Genomic DNA, 13,597 nt, shown 5'->3' on the forward strand with positions numbered 1-13,597 from the left:
TGCTCATGTCCCGTCCAGTAACATTACATTTGCCAGACAAATCACCTGGCCAAGTCCAATACAAACTAGGCAAGAATATATGCTCTGCCTATTCCAGCGGAAAGTGCTATAAAGTAATGTGCCAAAAGGTGCACTAATGGATGTATAATTCTATTAGAGAGAGAATGAAGGATTGGGAACAAAAATTCAATCTGTCCCCTAATTCCACCAACCTGGGGAATGAGAGAGAAAGGAATGGCTCTTGGGTAGGCATCCAACAGTGTCTTCCCACCAGAGTAGTCAAAAGAAGCCTTAGAAACTTATTTTTCTGATTTAGTTAGCAGAGGGAAGAGGGGAAAGCAAGGAAACAATAAGGTTACAAACTGCTTTCCTGGGCAGGGGTCTCCAGCTATAACATTGATGGATAGTTGAATAGGCTGACATAGACTGTTTCACAACTCTAACTCTGTTTCACAGTGTGACTGCCTGCAAATAGCCCGTGTCCCTGATGCAGGAGGTGCCAGGTATGACACTAAGTACTTCGAATGCATTAACTCACTTTATCTTCACGACAAATTTATGAAGCTTTTCCACTTTACAGTGAAGTGGTCAGGGGACTTAGGCAGCTGTGCACACACGGCAAAACTACCAGTGAAGCCCAAATCCCTCTGATTTCATTCACTCAGGCATCTATTACTCACCAGGTGTTGACAGAGGATGCAGGCCAATAACACAGTCCCTGACATCCAGGACTTCAGATCTCAGTCTCTAAGTTTCCCAGCCCATTGGACTTTACATGTCAACTAAAAAAAAATGGAGTCCAAGACAAATGTGTTTTATTTTTTAAATCAATATACTTTACGCCAGTTACACTTCTAAGAGCTTATATTTTATATTTCAATAAACCATCATGCCTACTCTTTGAGATAAGTACTATTATTCCACAATTTAAGTATGAATAAACTGAGATCCTGAGAGGTTACCTTTGTTACCTTTGTGAGAGGGAGTGTTCTCACATCATGTATGGATGTGAGAGTTGGACCATAAAGAAAGCTGAGTGCTAAAGAATTGATGCTTTTGAACTGTGGTGTTGGAGAAGACTCTTGAGAGTGCCTTGGACTGCAAGGAGATCCAACCAGTCAGTCCTAAAGGAAATCAGTCCTGAATATTCGTTGGAAAGACTGATGCTGAAGCTGAAACTCACCTGATGTGAAGAACTGACTCACTGGAAAAGACCCTGATGCTAGGAAGCACAGAAGGCAGGAGAAGGGGCCGGCAGAGGATGAGATGTTTGGACGGCATCACCGACTCGATGGACGTGTTTGAGTAAGCTTCGGGTGTTGGTGATGGACAGGGAAGCCTGGTGTTCTGAAGTCCATGGGGCCTTAAAGAGTTGGTACCCGACCGACCGACTGAACTGAACTGAGAAACGGATGGAGCAGCGTTAGAAACCAAGCCACTTGACTCCAGAATTCACCTTTTTACCACACCTGCCATGCGCAGTCCATGACCAGTAGAATATAGATTTCTTCAAGTAAAGTAATAAATCAATACAGCTTTTTCTGATGGATTTTCTCATCAAAAGATAGTAGTTATAAACTTATTGCATAAAGGCCTGTTAACTACTTTATGTTAAAAAAGGGTTCCTCACACTTAACACAGGCTTTCCAGGTGGTGCTCAGTTCAGTTCAGTCGCTCAGTCATGTCCGACTCTTGCAACTCCGTGAACCGCAGCATGCCAGGCCTCCCTGTCCATCACCAACTGCCTGAGTCCACCTAAACTCATGTCCATTGAGTCAGTGATGCCATCCAACTGTCTCATCCTCTGTTGTCCCCTTCTCCTCCTGCCCTCAATCTTTCCAAGCATCAGGGTCTTTTCCAATGAATCAGCTCTTCGCATCAGGTGGCCAAAGTATTGGAGTTTCAGCTTCAGCAACAGACCTTCAATGAACACCCAGGACTGATCTCCCAGGATGGACTGGTTGGATCTCCTTGCAGTCCAAGGGACTCTCAAGAGTCCTCCACTACCACAGTTCAGAAGCATCAACTCTTCAAAAGCGCCAGGTGGCGCTACTGGTAAAGAATCCACCTGCCATTGCAAGAGATGCAAGAGACACAGGTTCAATCCCTGGGTTGGGAAGATCCCCTGGAGTAGGAAGTGGCAAACCACTCCAGTATTCTTGCCTGGAGAATCCCACGGACACAGAAGCCTGGCGGGCTACAGCCCACGGGGTCACAAAGAGTCGGACACAACTGAGCACACTTAAAACACTTGGGGTCGTGGGTCTGGTATTTTTTAAGTGTTTCAAAATTATAAACTAAGAGGGAAGATATTAAAATATAAAATGACAGTTGTAGTTTCTTTTTCTTTAAATCTCAGAGACTGGATTTCATTGATTCCACTCTTTTATCTGCTTGATGGTCACATAATACTTTACAACTACTAATTAATTACACTACATTTTAGCAATAATTATTAAAATCACCTCGTATGAGAGTGCTGGAAGCACCTCTGGAGCCCTCTTGCCTGCCAGTCCCACCGAAGAGTCAGAAGTGGGGCGGCAGCCTGTCACGCCGGCTCCTGGTCCCCAGCCACCTGGCGACACAACTGCGGGACGACTTGTCGGCACCCGGGCGGCGCTGCTGAGCGCTGATTCCCTGAAGCTGCGGGGCTGCCCGCCGCCGCCCGCCTGCTGCCGCAGCACTTACAGTCCAGGGCCCCGACTCCGCGCTGAGGACCAGGGCCCACCACCCACACTGCAGCAGACTGGCCCTGAGCCATATCCAGGGTGCCTTTCAGCCGGAGCAAATTTTTCAGAGCATCAAGCAAGACTACAGTCACTATCAGAAGTGGAGTCATACAGTTGTTCCTAAAGCATGTGTTTTGGGAAGTCATCTCCCTCCTTGGCACGCCCAGCATCTAGGTTCTCCAGGTTCCTCCTGGATGAACACCAATCAGTCCTCCTCCATCATCCAACAAGTTGGAATAATGTGTAAGCATCTCTTACAAGACTAAAAAGATCATACTTGGGAAGGGTATGAGCAAATCCTCTACAGCTAATTAGCAGAATGGTATGAATCTTTTGTGAAATTCACACTTCATGAGATTATGCCACGAGCTGGGAGGAGGCCAACAAATTAAGTGTCCTGAAGCTGTTTGCACATCTGGGTACCAGGCTAGCCATCAAAGAGATGGCTGGCATGTACTTTTTGCAGCTGGTTTGGTTTCACATTTCACTCCAACTTTACCACATCCTGAGAACACTTAAGTGTTTCTACAGGTCCTTTTTATGAACTTAAACTTTCTGGTTGCAACAAGGATCTCATTTCTGTTCACCCAATAAACAGCCATGCCCTACTGGGATAGATTTTCCAAACAAAACACCTGGAGGAACAACTTAGCAAAATATACCTTCAGTGGCATTTAACGAATGGAGTTTCCCCATGCACAATTCTGTAAGACGTGTGTGTATGTATCTTTCACATTATTGTTAGTTTTGTTCAATTAAAAAAAAAAAAAACCCTTGGGGATTCTGGCTGTGAATGTAACACGTGATAACTATGGTTAAAAGACTATGATCTTCTACAGATCATTAATGTTTTGTGACCACGTATTTAATACATTGCAACAGTGGATTCTGTGTAGGAATTATGGTTAAATACAGGGGCCGTTTCCAGGCACAGAATGTGAATCATAAGTTAGTATGGACGTCAGATGTTGTTATAATGATATAGCAATGGTATAATGATATACCTAGTCTGTAGTCCTAGGTCTGCAAATGCATGGTGGGGAAGCAGGACAAACCAGGAATGAGTCACTGACAGCTGTATTCTCTCTAGCTGGTATTAGGAAAGTACTTTGACTCCAGCCCTTAAACACCCACGTGGCGCCTCTGTTCACTCAGTCACATAAAGAGCTCCCGGGACACTGAACCTCTAAAAAGAAAACACTTCCTCTGGAGTGAAAGCATCGGGATTTATTTGGGAGCTTAGCAGAGATGAGCATAGGGTGGGCCTGATTCAGGAGGCACTGTTGCTTGACAGAAACCGCTTGACCTTTGTATCTGTTCTAAAACTAGAACTTGGATTCTTTGGTCAGATTCCCCCAAATTCTTTTAAGAGGTGTCCACATCCAACTGGCTTGAGCATGGTTTTGGCAGCCCTTCTGTAAAATTGCTTATGGATTGTTTTTCACATAGTTTCCAAGGCAGAGAAACAGCAAGCAGCCTCTGCTTGGAGGAAGTAGAAGTTAAATATATATTTGTTTATTTACAGTGACTAGTTCAGGACCACATTTTATAAAATGCTTTGTTTTATTATTGTTTCTAGAAAGAAAAGTTCTATTAAAACTAATAGTTTCAATATGGAATAATTTTTTTAATAGGGCTTATCTGGGGACTTCTCTGGTGGCTCAGTAGTAAAGAATCCACCTGGCAATGCAGGAGTCATGGGTTCGATCCCTGGTCCCAGAAGATCCCACTTGTCAAGGAGCAACTAAGCCCTGGTGCCACAACTAATGACACTGTGCTCAAGAGCCCATGCTCACCAACAAGAGAAGCCACCACGATGAGAAGCCCACACACCACAGCTGGAGAGTAGTCCCTGCCTGCCACAACTAGAGAACGCCTGCACGCAACAGGGAAGACCCAGTGCAGCCAAAACTCAATAAATAAATACAATTGTCAAAAATGACAATAAAATGAAATAGGGCTTATTTTGAAAAATTGAGTTTAATTCCAACGGGAAAAAAATTTTAAGGTAGCCTTATTGATAAATACAGTTGCAAAATTCCTAAATAAAATATTCAAAAACTACACTTGAAGGAAAGTTACAAGGTTCAAAATATCCTGGAGTTAAAACTCCCGTCGGGATCCTCCCCACCATTCTATGCAAAACAAAGGAGTCTCTCACCTGAAGAGAAAAATGGACATTAAGGTTGATTACGCCCAGCTCCCAGCTGGTCCCAGCCTCTGGCTGACCTCCAGAATTCCTTACCCCAGCCTTTTAAGAGATAACTAAAGTTATGACCAACCTACATAGCATATTGAAAAGCAGAGACATTACTTTACCAACAAAGGTCCGTCTAGTCAAGGCTATGGTTTATCCAGTAGTCATGTATGGATGTGAGAGTTGGACTGTGAAGAAAGCTGAGTGCTGAAGAATTGATGCTTTTGAAGTGTGGTGTTGGAGAAGACTCTTGAGAGTCCCTTGGACTGCAAGGAGATCCAATCAGTACATTCTAAAGGAGATCAGCCTTGGGATTTATTTGGAAGGAATGATGCTAAAGCTGAAACTCCAGTACTTTGGCCACCTCAGGCAAAGAGTTGACTCATTGGAAAAGACTCTGGTGCTGGGAGGGATTGGGGGCAGGAGGAAAAGGGGATGACAGAGGATGAGATGGCTGGATGGCATCTCCGACTCGACGGACGTGAGTCTGAGTGAACTCCGGGAGTTGGTGATGGACAGGGAGGCCTGGCGTGCTGCGATTCATGGGGTCACAAAGAGTTGGACACGACTGAGAGACTGAACTGAACCTGAACAACCCTGGAGAAGAACAGGCCCCATTAAGACAGTAGATTTCCACATATATGCCTATATATATTTACTCTTTTCTTCGATTAGTGCAGCAGCTCACTACTCTGACTGCTGCCCCTTCTCACCTCATTCCGTTCAGTTCAGTCACTCAGTCGTGTCCGACTCTTTGCGACCCCATGAATCGCAGCACGCCAGGCCTCCCTGTCCATCACCAACTCCCAGAGTTCACTCAAACTCATGTCCATCGAGTCGGTGATGCCATCCAGCTATCTCACCTCTGTCGTCCCCTTTTCCTCCTGCCCCCAATCCATCCCAGCATCAGGGTCTTTTCCAATGAGTCAACTCTTCCAATGAGGTGGCCTAAGTATTGGAGTTTCAGCTTCAGCATCAGTCCTTCCAATGAACACCCAGGACTGATCTCCTTTAAAATGGACTGGCTGGATCTGCTTGCAGTCCTAGGGACTCTCAAGAGTCTTCTCCAACACCACAGTTCAAAAGCATCAATTCTTCAGCACTCAGCTTCCTTCACAGTCCAACTGTCACATCCATACATGACCACTGGAAAAACCATAGCCTTGACTAGACGGACCTTTGTTGGCAAAGTAATGTCTCTGCTTTTTAATATGCTGTCTAGGTTGGTCATAACTTTGCTCCCAAGGAATAAGCGTCTTTTAATTTCATAGCTGCAATCACCATCTGCAGTGATTTTGGAGACCAAAAAAATAAAGTCAGCCACTGTTTCCACTGTTTCTCCATCTATCTGCCATGAAGTGATGGGACCAGATGCCATGATCTTTGTTTTCATTGAGCTTTAAGCCAACTTTTTCACTTTCCTCTTTCACTTTCATCAAGAGGCTTTTTAGTCCCTCTTCACTTTCTGCCATAAGGGTGGTGTCATTTGCATATCTGAGGTTCTTGATATTTCTCCTGGCAATCTTGATACCAGCTTGTGTTTCTTCCAGCCCAGTGTTTCTCATGATATACTCTGCATAGAAGTTAAATCAGCAGGGTGACAATATACAGCCTTGACGTACTCCTTTTCCTATTTGGAACCAGTCTGTTATTCCATGTCCAGTTCTAACTGTTGCTTCCTGCATACAGATTTCTCAAGAGACAGGTCAGGTGGTCTGGTATTCCCATCTCTTGAAGAATTTTCCACAGTTTATTGTGATCCACACAGTCAAAGGCTTTGGCATAGTCAATAAAGCAGAAATAGATGTTTTTCTGGAACTCTCTTGCTTTTTCCATGATCCAGTGGATGTTGGCAATTTGATCTCTGGTTCCTGTGCCTTTTCTAAAACCAGCTTGAACATCTGGAAGTTCATGGTTCAAGTATTGCTGATGCCTGGCTTGGAGAATTTTGAGCATTACTTTACTAGCGCGTGAGATGAATGCAATTTTGTGGTAGTTTGAGCATTCTTTGGCATTGCCTGTCTTTGGGATTGGAATGAAAACTGACCTTTTCCAGTCCTGTGGCCACTGCTGAGTTCTCCAAATTTGCTGACATATTGAGTGCAGCACTTTCACAGCATCATCTTTTAGGATTTGAAATAGCTCAACTGGAATTCCATCAGCTCCACTAGCTTTGTTTGTAGTGATGCTTCCTGAGGCCCACTCGAGCTCACACTCCAGGCTGTCTGGCTCTAGGTGAGTGATCACACCATCGTGAATATCTCACCTCATTTGTAAAGTGCCGGTCTCCTTTTTCTGAACCTTGCCTTCTCTAACTCCCTTACCCTACAACACTCATCAATGTACAAGAAAAAAACACTACGTCATAACCAACAGTGGATCTAGAAATGCAAGGATTTTCCAACACTGGAAAATCTATTTATGGAGGTGACTGAAATATAAATAATATTTAAATCCTTATTAATAAAGGAGATTCCCTAAGAAAGACAAAGTAGATAAAGTGATTCCCAAGAATGTGATCTGCAAGGAGATCTCAAAGGAGCAGCCAGTTAAATGAGGGTGGAATTGGCAAGAGGATGGGTGGTGTCCAGGCATTGGAGAGAAGAAAGTGTTTCAAGTGGTCAAGCCTTGAGACGTCAAGTAAGATGAGGACTGAGATCTATTAATTCAGCATGGTAGTGGTCACTGTTTCTGGGATAATCAATTTCTGTGGAGTGATGGGAGAGAGACCTGATTAAACTGGGTTAAGGAAAAATGTGAAGTGAGAAAATGGAGCTCAGACTATAGAAAATTCTTTTAAGAAGTTAAGAGTTGAAGGAAACAGATAAATGGGGTGGTAACGTGGCCCTTCCAAGAGGAATTGGTAAAGGAAAGGTTTTGTTTCTTTGTATATTATTTTATATTTGTTGGTGTTGTTTAAAGATGATCGGTACTGGACATATTTTATACCAAAGGGAAAAAATCAATGAATAAAAATTTGACGATGCAGGAAGAAAAGACGTAATTATGGGAGTAATGCTTTCTCCCTCAGCCAGGAACACCTTGCGAAACTCCAATCAGGTGAAAGTCAACTGTCTTCCATGCTCCTGAGCTTAGTAGGGGAATGGGGGGTGGGGTGGGGGTGGAAATACACAGCTAGTGTCACTTAAAATCCTTGACTACAAATCTCAAAAGAACACTTAACACGAACCAACAATCCTTCCACCCTTTGCTAATATGATGACTTCACCTCTCTCTAAAATAACTACATCACACATTCTTCTCTCTCCAAAAGCATATATTCTTTTCCTCCCCCACTAAAATAGGAGCTGTTGGCAGGCGTCCTCACATCGTCACACCGCCACATCCACCAGCTTTCATGCACCTGTCATCCTTCTTCTGTCTCTCCGTGTGGTCTGGACCCCACTTCACTATAATAGGACACCAGTTAAAGGGTTACTGAAATACGCAGACTTTCGTAGAAGAAAGCCCCAGTCCAAATAAAACTGAAAAATCACTCAAACCATACGCAATAAAAATGTGACTAAAATTAATGGAAAAATTCAATCTCCTTGCAAAAGTTAGATGCACAAACTGACCTGGGAAAATTAGATGTGGTAGTAAAAATGCACCCAAATAAAGGTCCAATGTGTCATCAGCAATAAAAATCTTTTTTAAAGATTCCACATAAGTACAGTATTTCTCTGATACTTCACTTAGTAAAATACCCTCAAGGCCCATCCGTGTTGTTGCAAATGGCGGTAAGAATCGTTAATGTTCATTACAAAGAACCTCAGTGTCTTTACCGATAAACAAATCTCAAGCCATTTGCTGCTTTGCATTTAAATAAAGAGCTTGGCCATCGCCCTTTCAAATTAACAGCAAGTAAAAAGGTATACACACTGAAAAATCCACAATCTTCTTGGATCCATAAAAAGGGGAAGGAAGGACACACTGCAAACTTCTGCCCCCAAGACTGGACATGCAGACAGCGCTGAGAATTAAAAATTTCAGGGGGCCCAGTCAGAGGGTGCCCCCGCAGTATCGTGAAATTCGTTTCCAGGAGCTCAAGCAGGTTCGCATAGTAAATGGAGAAAAAAGCTCTCCTGTTTCCAGCAGGAGGGGGGAAAAGGGCCTATTTTGAAATATGTCAGCGCGTTCGCAACAAGGTTAAACAGAGTTAACCAGATTCCGACATGTTGGAGTGTTATTAGAAGCTAACTCACCTGGCTGGAGAAGGAAATACTCCAGCCAGCCCCAGCCCACTCTAGCCATCCTCTCCCACCTGAGAAACACTTGTGATGTTCACAGTCCAGAGGTACAACTTCACTGAGAGACTGAGAGCTAATCACAGGGCTATAGAATCGTTCCCCCTACACCACATACGGCACCACCATATTGCTAAGGGCCCAGTACAGCATTTCCTTTCACCCAGTACATCATATCTGGTTATTAGAAGAAAAAAAATCACAAAACATACTAAAAGCAAAGAACACCAGCAATGCCTACATCGTATTCCAATAGAAGAATGCATTGTATTCTACTTATACAGGCTCCTATCTGTGTTGTTTAAATTTTCCACCATCCTAAAATGGTAAAAACTCTTGTGTATATATAGATATTTGTAATTTGATATTTGTAATCAGATGGTAAATTTCCTTAAGATGTATTGCTAACAGTGATTTGCCAAATGTTTGAATATAATAGATTATCAGCTAGCTTAGTAAACAAATACTGTACAATATTACTTATACATGGTATCTAAAAAATACAGCTAGTGAATGTAAAAAAAAAAAAAGCAGACTCATAGAGAACAAATGGGTGGTTACCAGTAAGGAGAGGGGAAGGAGGGGCAATATGTGCATGCGTGCTTCGTCACTCAGTTGTTTCCCATTCACTGCGACCCCGTGGACTGGAGCCCGCCAGGCTCCTCTGTCCCTGGAACTCTCCAGGCAAGAATACTGAAGTGGGTTGCCATTTCCTTCTCCAGGGAATCTTCCCAACCCAGGGATCAAACCCAGGTGTCCCGCATTGCAGTCAGATTCCTTACTGTCTGAGCTATCAGGGAAGCCCAGGGGCAATACAAGAGTAGGGAATTAAGAGGTACAAACTATTAGGTACAAAATAAGCTACAAGGATATATTGTACAGAGAGAGGAATATAACAAATATTTTACAGTAACTATAAAATTTTTGAATCACTATATTGTATACCTGGAACATATAATAATTAAAAAAAAAATTCAGCCTCTGGCATAGGAGAGAAGAGCATGGGCACTGTGGGGGAAGAGGAGAAAATAAGTCAATCTAGACAAAGATATGACCAAGCTAGACAGCATATTAAAGAGCAGAGACATTGCTTTGCCAACAAAGGTCCTTCTAGTCAAGGCTATGGTTTTTCCAGTAGTCATGTATGGATGTGAGAGTTGGACTATAAAGAAAGCTGAGCGCTGAAGAATTGAAGCTTTTGAACTGCGGTGTTGGAGAAGACTCTTAAGAGGCCCTTGGACTGCAAGGAGATCCAATCAGTCCATCCTAAAGGAGATCAGTCCTGTTCATTGGAAGGACTGATGTTGAAGCTGAAACTGCAATACTTTTGCCACCTGATGTGAAGAACTGACTCATCTGAAAAGACCCTGATGCTGGGAAAGATTGAGGGCAGGAGAAGAAGGGGACGACAGAAGATGAGATGGTTGGATGACGTCACTGACTCGATGGACATGAGTGTGAGTAAACTCTGGGAGTTGGTGGTGGACAGGGAGGCCCAGTGTGCTGCAGTCCATGGGGTCGCAAAGAGCTGAACACGACTGAGTGACTGAACTGAACTGATCTGAGACTTATGACCACATTTATTTCTCTTTTTAAAATGTCTATATTAATTTTTTGAGTATGGAGAAAAGTAAGCCTGCCTCTCATATGTCTCCCAGTTCCTGGTTTTTTCCCTAGTTTCTCTATCCTTTTAGATATCAAGGTGAACCAAACAAGAAAACAGTTTTTGCAGATCACAGTTTAAAGTTTTCAGAAATGCAGTATGGTTCCACCTAGTATGATATGCATGTCCATTTACTTTTCCAGATATATAACCATAATATGCTCAGTGGCGTTTTCGTATATATCAGGAAGGTTTGCTGTCAACTTCTCTCCTCAGTGGGGACAGAGAAAGTGAAGTTGCTCGGTCGTGTCCTACTCTTTGTGCCTCATGAACTGTAGCCCACCAGGCTCCTCCATCCATGGAATTTTCCAGGCAAGAGTATGGAGTGGGTTACTGTTTCCTTCTCCAGGGGATCTTCCCAACCCAAGGATCGAACTCGGGTCTCCAGCGTTGCAGGCAGATGCTTTACCATCTGAACCACCAGGGAAGCCCCTCAGTGGGGACAAAATATCCACAAATCAGGTTTTAAAAATTAAAACTGCCAAGGGACGGGATAAGTGGAATAGAGGTCTTGAGGGTGGTGTAATTCATTTTCCTAAAATGAGAAATTGTTTCCTTTAACTTGAAGAGAGAGCAACACTTTTGAAGTCTATAAGTTACATAAACAAATGATAAGAAAACATATTGTGTGAAGAATATCTCCCACTATCAAAGCTCAATGATTTCCTACAGTGGGAGAAAGCCCAGCCTCAGGCTATGAAGGCAGGCAGGCTAGAGGGTGCTGTGGTTCTTCCATGCTTGCTCCTGTTGCCAGGATTTGGGGATAAAATTGCCTAGAATAGATTCTGTACTATTAGAGGACCATGGGTGAATAGTGTGTCTGTTACAGCGCCACTTCCTGAAGTACCTTTCCTGATTAAAAAAAAAAGAAGAGGAAATTATTAAAAATGCTTAGCTATGTAAGTAAAAGAATATCTTTTCAAGAAAAATGCAGAATATAGAACTGGAAGAAACCATGGAAACTCCACGGTTCTTAACAAGGAATCATATCAGTTTTGCCATGGCATTTTGGCTAATTGTTCAAGGTCAGTAAAATGATTTTTTTTTTCAAGTTTGAACCTGGATCTTTTTTTTCAAGTTTGAACCTGGATCTTTGGACATGGCAGCTTTGGAAGGTGATCCTTCCTATTTTTGTTGTCCAGCTCTCCTGAATTACAGCTCAGTCACCTCTTCAAAAAGCACTCCTATCATTTTCTCCACAAAGTGTATCTGGAATTTCTATATCTTGATCAACTCTGCTAACCTATAAAATGCATTTCTCCCCATCTCTGAAGTGAAATTTTCCCTATACACAGTATAAATTCTGTCTATTCATGTATTGGGTTTAATTTGACCTTCCCTAGCCTCTGTGTAGGGCATTCAGTTTCCTGTTAAAAGCATTTGCTTGTATGTTAGGCTGTTTGTTTCTATGGGAAAGTATGTTCTTGCGTCAGTTTAGAAAATCGTGGTTGGGCTTCCAAGCCAAAAAAATGATTCAGTCTATAATTTACCTGAACCATGATGCTGATGCCCCCCTTTTCAATTATACTTCCATTCCATTGAATAAGCACTGACGAGGCATGTACTGGAAGATTCTATTGTGTTCCTGATGTGGGATACTAGTAACAAAACTTTCTCTTAACTTCAATAGGAAGCATGACCACTGGCTGCAGAGTAAAAAGAATTGCTGGACATCAATCTCAGTGTCCACTCACTGTATTTGAAGTGCCTCTGGTCCTCAGGGATACTCTTGTTTTCAATAAACAACTATTCTGAAAAATGGTGTGTAATCAAGCTAAAAAAAACATGGCAAAATTCAAGTGGGAACAGTTAGTTCAGACAGTATGTCATCTAGTAGTTAAGTAAGTGAGCCAAGGTAAGTCATTCTACAAACCGTGTGCTTTTATTTCAAGTTAGCAGCAGATATGTAGGGAGCATTAGGGCAACAGCAAAAGAGAAGCTTAGAAGACTTCTTTAAACATTGCCACTTCTCAAAGTGGAACTAAAAGAATGTGGGAAGAAACTAAAAATGGAGAAGATAGAAGGGTTATCTGGGCGCCTTCAATGAGAGGCAGCATCGGTTCCTACAATTCGGTTAGATGTGGTTTGTTCTGATTCATTTGTAAGTGGCTATATGAGGTTTTCCTGAAAGCAACTATGCTGCTGCTGCTGTGGTACCAGTTTACATCATCTCAGAAACAAGACCACACTTGCACAAGACTAAAGACTCCAGGTCACACTTTCTTTCCTAACCCTCTAGCAAGTGTGTCTCAAATTGCCTATAAGGTCACCAGCAACGAGGCATGCAAGGTGGATGGCTCTGTGAAAATCCACCATCACTAATGAAATCAAATAAATTCTAGTGTCCAGTCCAATATCAATAAGTCAATCACATCCTATTTGTAAGGAAAAGACAGAATTTATTGTGTGACCAGTGGTTCATTAACACAACTCTTTTTTTTTTCTTCAGAATATTAGTTTGTTTGCCTATAAGGGGACTCATTTGCTGCACAAAGACGAATATTCTCATGCTGAGCGGAGGGTAAACACTGTCATAGAGTTTTCTCTCTTTGATGAGCTTTGCTGTATGGGTGGGATATGGAGGCTGACGGGGAAACAGGGAGAATGATTATGGAGTAAGTAGCAAATATTTCCCGGTAGTTGGTTTACATGAGATTAAGTACAATTAACCTGTTCCTCTGACTCACCAAAAGGTTTCTCAGTCCAAGAGGCAAGGTCTGCACCTGGTATTTGAGGGAACCTTTCTAATTACTTATCTGCC

This window comes from Capra hircus, chromosome 2, assembly GCF_001704415.2.
Source record: "Capra hircus breed San Clemente chromosome 2, ASM170441v1, whole genome shotgun sequence".
Classification (NCBI taxonomy): domain Eukaryota; kingdom Metazoa; phylum Chordata; class Mammalia; order Artiodactyla; family Bovidae; genus Capra; species Capra hircus.